Genomic DNA, 11,039 nt, shown 5'->3' on the forward strand with positions numbered 1-11,039 from the left:
GTGTGTGTGTGTGTGTGTGCACATGCACATGAGTACAGGTGTGCACAGAGGCCAAAAGTGGGCATCAGAGCCCTTGGAGCTGGAGTTTCTGGCAGTTGTGAGCCATCTAACATATGTGCTGGGAACCAAACTCAAGACCTCTGCAAGATCAGCACACACTGTTCATCATTGAGCCATTCTCTAGCTCCCTTAGAACATCGTCTAATGTACTTTTTTTTTAAGATTTATTTATTTATTTATTATGTATAGTGTTCTGCTCGCATGTGTCCCTGTAGGCCAGAAGAGGGCACCAGATCTCATTATAGGTGGTTGTGAGCCACCATGTGGTTGCTGGGAATTGAACTTGGGACCTCTGGAAGAGCAGTCAGTGCTCTTAACTTCTGAGCCATCTCTCCAGCTCTAATGTACTTTTGTAAGTCCTACATGCTCACAGGCTTTGGGCCACCACTGCCATGTTGGGTGTTTGGCATTGTTTCTTGGAGGAGACACAGTTCCTTGAATTGACACTTTTCTGTTGAGAAATAACAAGATAAAGTCAGACTAGTACTGGTTCTTGTTTATATAGGCCATTTTAAAGACATTTTATTTCTAAGTGTGCATGTGTGTGTGTGTGTGTGTGTGTGGCATGTGAACACATAAGTGTGCAAATGTGCATGTCTAAGCTCACTCTCAGAGGCCAGTGGAAAACACTGGGTGCCCTGATCTATTACTTTATACCCTATTCTCTTAAAACAGTGTTTCTCATTGACCTGGAGATAGCCAGACAGCCATCAAGCTCAGGTCTCCACCCCTACCCCCACCACACCACCCCTGGAACACAACAAGGTTATAGACTCCAATGCAGCCACAGCAGCCTTTTTTGCATAGGTGTTGGAGATCTGAACTCAGATCCTCATGATCCCACATCAAGTGCTTTTACACACTGAGCCACCCCCGAGCGCCACCCCCCCCCCCCGTGTGTGTGTGTGTGTGTGTGTGTGTGTGTGTGTGTGTGTGTGCACATATGCGCGAGTGTGGTATATGTGTACATAGTGTATGTGTGTGTGTGTGCCTGTGCATATGCAGAGGACAGAGGAGGAGATTCCATGGCCTGCTCTACACTTATTACCTCACCTAGAGAACACTAACCCTGGTGCTAACCTGGCAACCAAGCAAGCTTCAGTGATCCTCCTTCCTCTGCCTCCCACCACACTGGGGTTACCATTGCATGAACTGTATGTAGGTGCTGCAATCCAAAGTCAGGTCCTCATGTCTACTGAACAAGGCTCTTACTCTATGGGCATCTCCTCAGCATCCAGACACTGTTTTCTGCCGTCATGAACATGGAACCAGGAGCTTGGTTGATGTCCACCAGCATTTTCTGAGTCTTCTCTTATCTGTGGGCTCTTGGTCTCACTTACCAGAAGAAATGTCCTCTGGTTAGGGGATGTGGACTGCTCCTGCTGTTCTGTGTCCTCTCTGTGTCTTTGGCTGAGTCACGCCTACATTTGACGTGAGTTTATTATTTGTAAGGCAAGTGCCGGACTGTGGTTCACTCTCTAGAGTTGCCATGACAAAGGACTGCAGGCTGGGTGTCTGAAATAACAGGAATGTATTTCTTCACAGTTCCGAAGGCTGGAAGAGCAAGTCCGCAGGGTCCACAGGGCTCCCCAAGGCCTCCCCTTGGCTCTCCTATGTGTATCCAATTGTCTGTGTCTAAGCACCTTTTTATAGGGATATCATTCATTTTCCATTAGGGTCATCCCATGACTCACCTCACCTTAGTTACCTCCTTAGAGATCCCGTTTCCAAGTACAGTCACACTCTGAGCTAAGAGGGAAAGAGGGTCACAACTCAGGTCACAGTTCACAGAACAGAACAGACCAGCATCTTCCAGCGTTTGAGTGGGGGTGGCTTCACGTCAAATGCAGAAGCAGATCTTGAAGAACCATCAGGCATTCTGAGTACATGAAGAAAAGAGTTCAGTTTAGTGCTAATGTGACTCATTTTTGTTGTTTTGTTTTATTTTGATGAGGGTTTTGTTTGGTTTTGTTGAGACAGGATCTCATCATAGAGCCTATGCTGGCCTCTAAGTGGCAAATCTCTTGTCCAGCTTCCTGAGTACTGGAATTACAGGTGTGTGCCAGCCTGGTATGCCTGGTTTAGCATACTTCTGACACATTTCAATGAAAAGGGAAAATAGGCCCCTGGCAGAGGTTTAGTAAATAAGCACAGCTGTATAAGTCTGCTGTGGGATGGTCTGTATGTCAAATTGCTCTGACTGGTCAATAAATAAAACACTGATTGGCCAGTGGCCAGGCAGGAAGTAGGTGGGACAAGGAGAGATGAGAATTCTGGGAAGCGGAAGGCTGAGGTGGAGAGACACTGCAGCCACCGCCATGACAAGCAGCATGTGAAGACGCCGGTAAGCCACCAGCCACGTGGCAAGGTATAGATTTATAAAAATGGATTAATTTAAGCTGTGAGAACAGTTAGCAAGAAGCCTGCCACGGCCATACAGTTTATAAGCAATATAAGTCTCTGTGTTTACTTGGTTGGGTCTGAGCAGCTGTGGGACTGGTGGGTGACAGAGATTTGTCCTGACTGTGGGCAAAGCAGGAAAACTCTAGCTACATAAGTCACCTACAGCTGTGTAACAAATTACCCTCAAATTCAGTAGCATCAAAAGACTACTCATGCACTGGACAAGTGTCCACAGGTCAGAAACTCAAGAGCATCGTAGATGAACGGCTCTGGTTCGTGGTCTCTTATGAGGTCACAGTAACCTTAAGGTTTAACTGAACTAGTAGATCCACCTCTAAGTTGGCCCAGGGTGGTGCTGGAAGTTGGTGGTACCCCTCTGCTCCTTACCACCTGAGTATCTCCCAGGCTGGTTGAGCACCCTTACAACATGGCACCTGACTGGATCCAGAACCAGCAGCAGAGAGAGTCAGGGAGCAGATGGGAAGCAGCATTAGATGCCATCACTCACAGATCTGTTCTTTCAAGGGGCAGTGAAATACATAGGGCCCAGATCAGCCCTGTTCACTGCAGAGAATGGATGCAGAGTCCTGAGTAGCAGGGAGCGAGACCCCCTGGGGACCATCTCAGAGGCTAGAACACTAGAGAGTCACAAGTCCTACTTTCTATTAGCTACTTTATTGGTCACTTCCTTTAGAGCTGATACACAGAAAATATGTATTAATGTTGCTTGGTCTTTTAATTCTCCAGCAATTCTGTGTGACACATAATTGATTATCACTTGACAGTGAAATCTCAGTGCCTCTGAGACCTCTCTGGGCTGACATCAGTAGACCGGGTGCACTGCTTTAATTTAACAGTACATGCCACCTCATTTATCCAGTGACCCATCGGTGGCCACCCAGAAATTCCTGACCTTTGCTTTTATAACAACGAAGGTTGGAAATCCTTGTCCATATCCTAGGATAAGCAATGAAAAGAAAGTGCTGGGTTGTATGTATTCTGTCTTTTTAGTAGGCAGGGCCAATTGCCCTTTAAAATAGTGATTTACATTCTCATTCGCCAAGAAGATAGTTTCCATTTCTCCACAACATCACTAACTCCTATTGCTAGAAATTTTAATTTTTGCATACTCTTTGTTTTTGTTGTTGTTGTTTGCTTTGGGATCTTTTGGGGTTTTGTATTTTTTATTGTTTGGAGAGGGTCTTGCTCTGTAACCCAGCTGGTTTTGAACTCATAGTCTTCTTTCCTCAGCCTCCTGAATTGTAGAATTACAGATATGCACCATGACAACTGCTTGTTTTGACAATTTGATAGATATACAAATGGTATTTTGATGTTTTGGGTTTTTTTTGTCTGTTTTAAGTTTGGTTTGCTTATTGTTTTTAGATGGAGACTTATACTCAATAGGTACTTGTACTATTGTGTTCAATAGGTAGCTAGGAATGATCTTGAACTTCTGATTTTCCATCACCTGACTGCTAAGATTACAAAAATGTCACCACACCGAGTTCATTCAATGCTGGAGATAGACCACGGGACTTGGTGCACAAGCAAGTCATCCACTAAACCATATACTTAGCCCTTAATTACTTTTAAGTATGTTTGAAAAAAATAACAGAAGCTTCCCTAAGCCCCCACAGCCACAATGCTTTCTGCTGTATGAGTTCAACTTTAGATCCCTCACGTAAGTGTGATCACGCAGCCCATGTTTGCATCCTGCACCTGGCTGGCTTCTCCCGGTGCAGTGTCCGCAGACTCCATCCACACTGTAGTATGGACAGGATTTCCTTCTTGTGAGGCACCTGCCACACTTCCTTTATCCGCGTATCTGCAGATGGGCATTTGGGTTTTCTCCATGTGTTGCCTATTGTGAATAATTTCTCTGTGGACGCAGGTGCATAGATTTCTTTCAATTATTTTGTATATGTATCTTCAGAAGGGGATTGCTAGATTGTGCAGTAATTCTATTTTTAATTTCTTGACAACCCCCAATACTGTTTCCCACAGCACTCTTTTTTGTTTGTTTGTTTTGTTTTAACATTCTCATCAACAATGGGACAAGAGTTCTTGTTTCTGGGCTAGAGTATAACTTGGTTGTTAGACTGTGTACCTAACACACATGGAGCCATGGGTTCGATCCCCAGCACTTCATAAACTGAATGTGGTGGCACATTACCTATAATTCCTGCACTTGTGAAGTTGAGGCAGAAGGATCAGAAGTTCAAAGTCCTAATCTACAAAGCTACTTCAGAGTCAGCCTGGGATACATGGAACCCTGTCTCAAAGAGTTGTAGATTTTTCAGGTGCTTACCAGTACTTACTATTTTTCTGTAATTGTTGCTTTTTGACAATGGCCAACCAACATCTGTATTTTATACCTCACTGAGTTCCAGTGAAGCTGGGCATCTGTACCCTGTCCCACTTGAAGGATGGAAACTGGAAGCTCTGGAAAGATAAGGCCTTCATCCCGAAGAACAGGGCTGGGCAGTGGCAGAGCCAGTGCAGAAGGGCTGTAGTCCGAAGAGCAGCACCTTCCCAGCATGCCACCCTGCCTGTAGGTTTCAGTGCCTCTTTATGGCGAGAAAGGAAGGAGAACAGGATGGCCCTGCTTCTGAATCCCTGCCGCACACTCCACAGACAAGCCGGGGATGTGCACAGCTTTGTTGTTCTTGGACTCGAAGGCTGAGCGGCCTCTACCTTCACCCAGAAGGAAGCAGCACACAAGCCAATACCCCGGACGGGAAATGTGTGCCCAGAAGATTACAGCTCCATTGTGTGTGGCTGGCCGCCTTCCACGGGCTTTGTTTATGGGACAGATTGTGTTTGCTAAGCTGTTTGCTCCGGTAAGCCTCCAAGTTCTCGAGGCCCCTGGCTGTGGAGAGGGTCACATTTACGGGCAGCACAGAGCACAGGCAGGAAAGGGCTACAAAGGAGTTAGATCCTGTGAGAAACCTCCAGAGCTCCCTGGACAAAACCAAAGCTGCTTTTACTTTATTTCCTAAGTGGCCCTGCCATGGGTGTTATCATTCCTTCCCTCTTGGCTTCGGGTGCTGACACCCTTGTGTCACTGTCCACATTCCATGACAACTCACCGCTACACACTTCCATATGTGCTGTTGGGATTCTGAGGCATTTTCTTTGGTTTTCCTAATTCTTCCTTCCAGAAGTACAATGCACTCAATAGTTCAAGCTTTGCTGTACCATTTGTTCCCAATCATGGAGCAGATGGAGCCTGTGGAGTGTAAGGTGAACACGCCCCACTCAGGGCCATGAGGGGTGTATCTCCTCGGGTGGTCTTGGCGCCGTGTCCCTCTGACGGAGAACGTATTGTGTCTGGGTTTTGGAGCAGATGCCAGCTGCTAACATGCACTCCTTCATTGTTCTTTTTTCCCACCCACCTCGCCACCCAGCCCATCCCACCTCCCAGCATTTCCCACTCTCCTCAAACCTCAAGAATTTAGGCCAGCCAGTCTAGAAAAGACAGATGTGGAAATAAAGGAGGCTTGAGGGTCTTACCGTGGCTGAACACGGAGGAGGGCCACCCTGGTCACAGAGGTCACTGCAGCAACAGGGGTGTCAGTGGAAAAGCACTCAGCATAGTGCTGGGAACCACTCCCTAGGGCTGAGGGAGTAGCTTAGTAGAAAGCATGTCTCTAGCATGCACAAGGTCATGAGCGCAATCCCAGCACAAGAACAATGTAAGTCCCTCTAACTTCCTGCATGCTACCTTGGGCTGGGCCTTCTGCTCAGTCTTGCCAGTGTGAACCACAATGAACTGACTACAGTGTATTGATTTAAAACTAGACATCTAGACCCAATTGTATCAGAGAAGACTTCCTGGAAGAGGTGACATCTAGATTGAGTTTGGAAAAAAAAGTTTCCTCCTGCTATGTAGGCAATCTCACCAAGAACAATCTTGAGCCTTGAGAGACACCATTTGTTATCCACGACTGCTGAAGTACCTGGCCAGGTCCTCATCCACTCATCTATCTATTCACTCAGTCTACAAAGTGTCAGTGAACACCTATAGTGACAAGATAAACCGAGGTCCCACGATGGTGTCTGTGGGACGATAGCTGAGATGGAGAGGGAGGGTGCTCCGAAGCCCTGTGCCCAGCATGTGACCTCCTCATTACTGACTGATGCTGGTGCTCATCTGTCTTCATAGTGCTAGGAATAGCTTTTGTTCCCATTTTAAAGGAAGGACATTGAAGTTCAGGGACTCTGTTATCCGGAATTTGGGGCAATGTGACAAATGCCTGAGAGATTCATTTGACACACAGCTTCAGTCAGTGGTGTCTGGTTCTACAGAATGTCACGGAAGGAGGGAATAGGTGGGGGCATTGCTGACCTTGAGCAGGAGGACAGGAGGAGGAAGGGTGTGGTTTGGGCAAAACAAGCCCCCACAGACACCCTCTAATTTTTCTAGAACTTCTTAAACTAGGACCAGCATCTGGGAACTGCTCGCCAATGGGGTACATGTCATATTCCAGCTGTAACAGGGATGACATGTAGTCTTCATGGCATCTTCCACTGTGCTTGTTTGCAAACCCAGGACAAGTAGGAACCCACCATAAGAGGGTGAGCACACACTCTCTGCAGCTGAGGTGTGTGAAGAAAAGTCTGCTCCTTGGTGCCCAAAACCTGCTCTGACCTCCCTCTCAGGCTATGCACACCACTGACCCTTAGCCAAGAGGGATAGGAACTTCACCCAAGACTCCATCGTCCCAGAATTATATACCCACCTCCGCTGTCTCACAACACAACGGACAGAGTCCTGTGTGTCATGCTCTACTGGGCCCCGTGGAGGGGTTCCTTTGTCCACGGTCACTTTCTCAGAAGGCTGCAGTTGTTGAGCCTGTAACTCTAGGACTCCTGGACAGTAACCAGCAACTCCAACCATCCAAAGCAGCTCCTAGCTAGATTGTTCTCTGGGAACAGTCTTTTTGTCCCTGGTCATCTCTGGCCAGTTCTTGGTCTCAGGGATATCTCACCCCTCCTACAATGGCTCCCATTAGTCTACTTCGTACCACCACCATCAGCTCCTGTCTCCACACCCCCCCCAAGCAGGATACACGAAATCTTCCAGAAACTTCTAGATGCGTGATCTAAGATCTCATTCTGCCTAAATATATTGTTTGTCAGTTTTGTTTGAGTATTATCTGCTTCCAGAATCTCACATGGGAAATTATGTAAAATCTTCTCAGCTGTTGGTTTTCCATACTCACCTAACAATCCCTTCTCAGCAAGTTCAGCCCAAGTGGACGTCTGAGGGCTGACGGCTTCCTGCCTCTCCCTCTCCTCTTCACACAGAATCCCATGGGCAGTGAAGGTCTAGCCTTGGAAGCGGAGAGAGAGGTAAGCTAGGGAAACGGCTCAGTCAGTGAAGTACTTCCCTTGCACGCCTGAGGCCCAGAGTTTGATCCCCAGAGCCGAAGGTGGCAGTGCATGCTTACAATCCCAGTGCCTGGGAGGCAGTGACAGGTGGATCCCTGAGGCTCTCGGCAGCCAGCCTGGGCTACTCAGTGAGTTCCAGGCCAGCGAGGGATCTTGTCTTAAAAAACAAGGTGGTCAGCACTTAAGAAATTACCTTTGAGGTTGACCTCCGACTTCACATGCATGTGCACAGGCACACCCCAACATGCACACACAAAATGCAGAAAGTCACAAAAGGAAGTAGCTCCAGGAAAGAAGACAGCTAATGAGAGAACATGTGGCTGTGGGGCTAGCCTGCTACCCTAGTGTTCAGCAATGGAGAGAGAGTGAGGAAGTGCAAATAGGAAAGACCAGAGGAGTAGGGAGAAGAAGTTGTATGACCTTTGGCAACTCATTAACTTAAACTGATTCTCAGCTTACCCAGCTGTAAACTGGGGATGACATTATCTCTGTCCCACAAGCCTGTGAGAAATGAATGAAAACATACCACTAGGTCTCTCACACCTGTATCTGGGGGCTGACAACATGAGTTGTCATGAATTTATGTCCCAGCTTTATTCAGGGAGTCATGTTTCTTGGCACATGACTAAATAAAAATGAGTTTTAAATTTTTATTACATTTATTTTTTATTATGTATGTGTGTATACTTACATGCAATGGTGCATGTTCGGTGGTCAGAAGGCAACTGTCAGATGTGGCTCTCTCCTTTCATCATGGAATCCGCGGATCAAATTTGGATCACCAGGCTTGGCAGCAGACACCTTTGTCAGGGAGAGATCTCACTGGTGCACAAGGGAATTTTTAAAGGAGGCAAGGAGACAGAAATGGGTGCTACTGAGTAGCCAGTGACCTTAACCATGGCTGGTGAAGTGACATCAGCATTGTGCCAGCTTCAAGTACGTCCTGGAGAGTAGCAGTTATTAGTGTGATGTAAGGCCTGAAACCTTGACTAGTGCTGACAAGGTTGCAGATTATGGAGGGAAGTCTGTGAAGTTCTCAGAATCATCAAATCATAATGCTTTCCTGTTTTGTTTGTTTTGAGACAAGTTTTCAAGTGTCTCAGGCTGACCTCAAACTTGCTATGTACCTTTCTTAGTTAGGGTTTCTATTGCTGTGAAGAGACACCATGACCATGGCAACTCTTACACAGGAAAACATTTAATGGGCTAACTTACAGTTCAGAGGTTCAGTCCATTACCATCATGGTGGGAAGCATGGTGGCATGTAGGCAGACATGGTGCTGGAGAAGGAGCTGAGAGTTCCATGTCTGGATAGGCAGGCAGCAGGAAGAAGGAGACATTGGGTCTGGCTTGAGCATCTGGAACCTCAAAGCCCGCCCCCAGTGACACACTTCCTCCAACAGGGCAACACCTCTTAATAGTGCCACTCTCTATGGGCCTATGGGGGCCATTTTCTTTCAAACCATCACAGTACCCAAGGTGATCCTCCTGTCTTCACTGCCCAAGTGCTGCGATGACACTTGAGAGGCTCAGAGAAGCGGTTGCAGCTAAGGGTGAATTCGCCCAGTTCACCATGCTTGGTGTATGCGCCGCTGGGTATCTAACTCAGAGCACTCTGCCAGCTGAGCCACACCCCAGTCTGGGAGATCGTAATCGTTTCTGTCCAGACACATCTCTACAGAGGACACAGTAGGTGGTTAACACATACTGAGTTAGAAGGGACAAGTCTCCTGGGCCCTGGTGAGCTGCAGCTTCCCTTAACTGTGCTAGTGGAACCTCTGAGCAGCTTTCAGGAACCCCAGACACAATGAATGACAAACTCCATCCTTTGCATGGTGCACAACAGCAGAGCCACATTTTCTGAGCAGCATGTCTTGGCCTGTACATGAAATTGCCAGGCTTTGTGCAGTATCGTCTCCCTCCCTACGCCCCAAACGTGCTAACCCAGCAGCTCTCAGAAAACAGTGTGAATCTCTCCTAACTACCATCATCATTTTTCTTAATCTATCGCCTAACTAAGTAAACAGAGCTTAGAGCTGAAGAGAAGAAGCCAAAGTATACTGCTGCAAAGGCTCACAGACAGCAGATCCTTCCAGCCGTAAGTGAACCTGACCATGATATCAACAGACAATAACAGTTCTCTGAGCAGTGATTACACACACACATCCATCTGCTCCTTTCATCCTTGCACTCTTTCAAGGTCCAGAGATGATCCCTAGTTTATACAAGAGGAACGAAAGAGCACACAGGTCAGTGGTTATCAGACTTGATCAGGAGTCAGTCCCAAGCCTAGAGGACTGGATGTGGAGTCATGAAAAGATGATTGTTAGGGGCCCGAAGTTGCAGCTGAGTAGAGGAATCACTTCTTGGCAACATTCAGTTGTATATTTCAAAATAACTAGTGAAGAGGATTTTTAATGTTCCAAGACAAGATAAAGGTTGAGAGTGATGGACAGACATGCTGATGACCCTGATCACATTGTATGCACCTGTTGAAATGACACACTGGACCACATAAACATGTGTAAGTGTTAAGTATCAACAAACACACACATATGAAAAGCAAAATTCACACTGACATTTCAAATAGAATTTGGGTTTGAGATGCTTTTGACTGATGGCAGCAGCTCAAACTCTTCGGTTTACTTTTCCCTCAGGAGCAAAGTAAGAGGATGCTGCACTGGTTTTAAGGCTTAGGGCATGAAAGTCCCTTTGGTCTTAGTAGGCCTGAGCACTACTCAGCACCACTCTGTAGTTCAGAAGGGAAAGAAGGAGGGAGGGGGGAGAGGACGGGAGCGAAGGGAGGAGGATGAGGGCTCAGTGCCCTGTCTGGAGTGCTGGCAGATCTCTGTACCTCATCGGCCAGGAACCACCTCTGCCCAGATTGTCACTCAAGAGAAGGTCAAGTCAGCTAGCCAAAAGTGCCATGAAAAAGTTCTACGGGGTGGGGGAATACAGGATGTCTGTCAGGACAGGACAGGTGGCTTTGAACAGAGGCCTGGTGACTGGGACCCAGGCTCACTGCAAAGATCTGTAACAGAGCTTTCTACACAGAGCAGGGAACAATGTTATTTGAAAGCAAGTAGGGATGGTGTGGGGCTAGGATGTCTCTAAGCAGAGAGGGAAGTTTAGGGCCACTGAGACCTGAAAGCAACATAACAGGGCCACAGGGGGCACAG

General features: G+C 47.1%; 1 long non-coding RNA gene across 2 annotated transcripts; it reads right to left on the reverse strand.

Moving 5' to 3' along the window:
* Window positions 1-331: 331 nt before the first annotated feature.
* On the reverse strand, window positions 332-8,987 carry LOC119086990. 2 transcript variants are annotated; one of them, XR_005090403.1, is made up of 5 exons: window positions 8,552-8,987; window positions 7,692-7,802; window positions 1,760-1,939; window positions 1,401-1,575; window positions 332-511 (listed from the first exon to the last, which is right to left on the reverse strand). It is a non-coding gene; the product is annotated as an uncharacterized LOC119086990 (long non-coding RNA). The 2 variants fall into 2 exon arrangements; XR_005090402.1 differs by having other exon boundaries at window positions 1,755-1,939.
* Between the last annotated feature and the right edge of the window lie 2,052 nt (window positions 8,988-11,039).

Source organism: Peromyscus leucopus, chromosome 8b (genome assembly GCF_004664715.2).
Source record: "Peromyscus leucopus breed LL Stock chromosome 8b, UCI_PerLeu_2.1, whole genome shotgun sequence".
In the NCBI taxonomy this organism is placed as follows: domain Eukaryota; kingdom Metazoa; phylum Chordata; class Mammalia; order Rodentia; family Cricetidae; genus Peromyscus; species Peromyscus leucopus.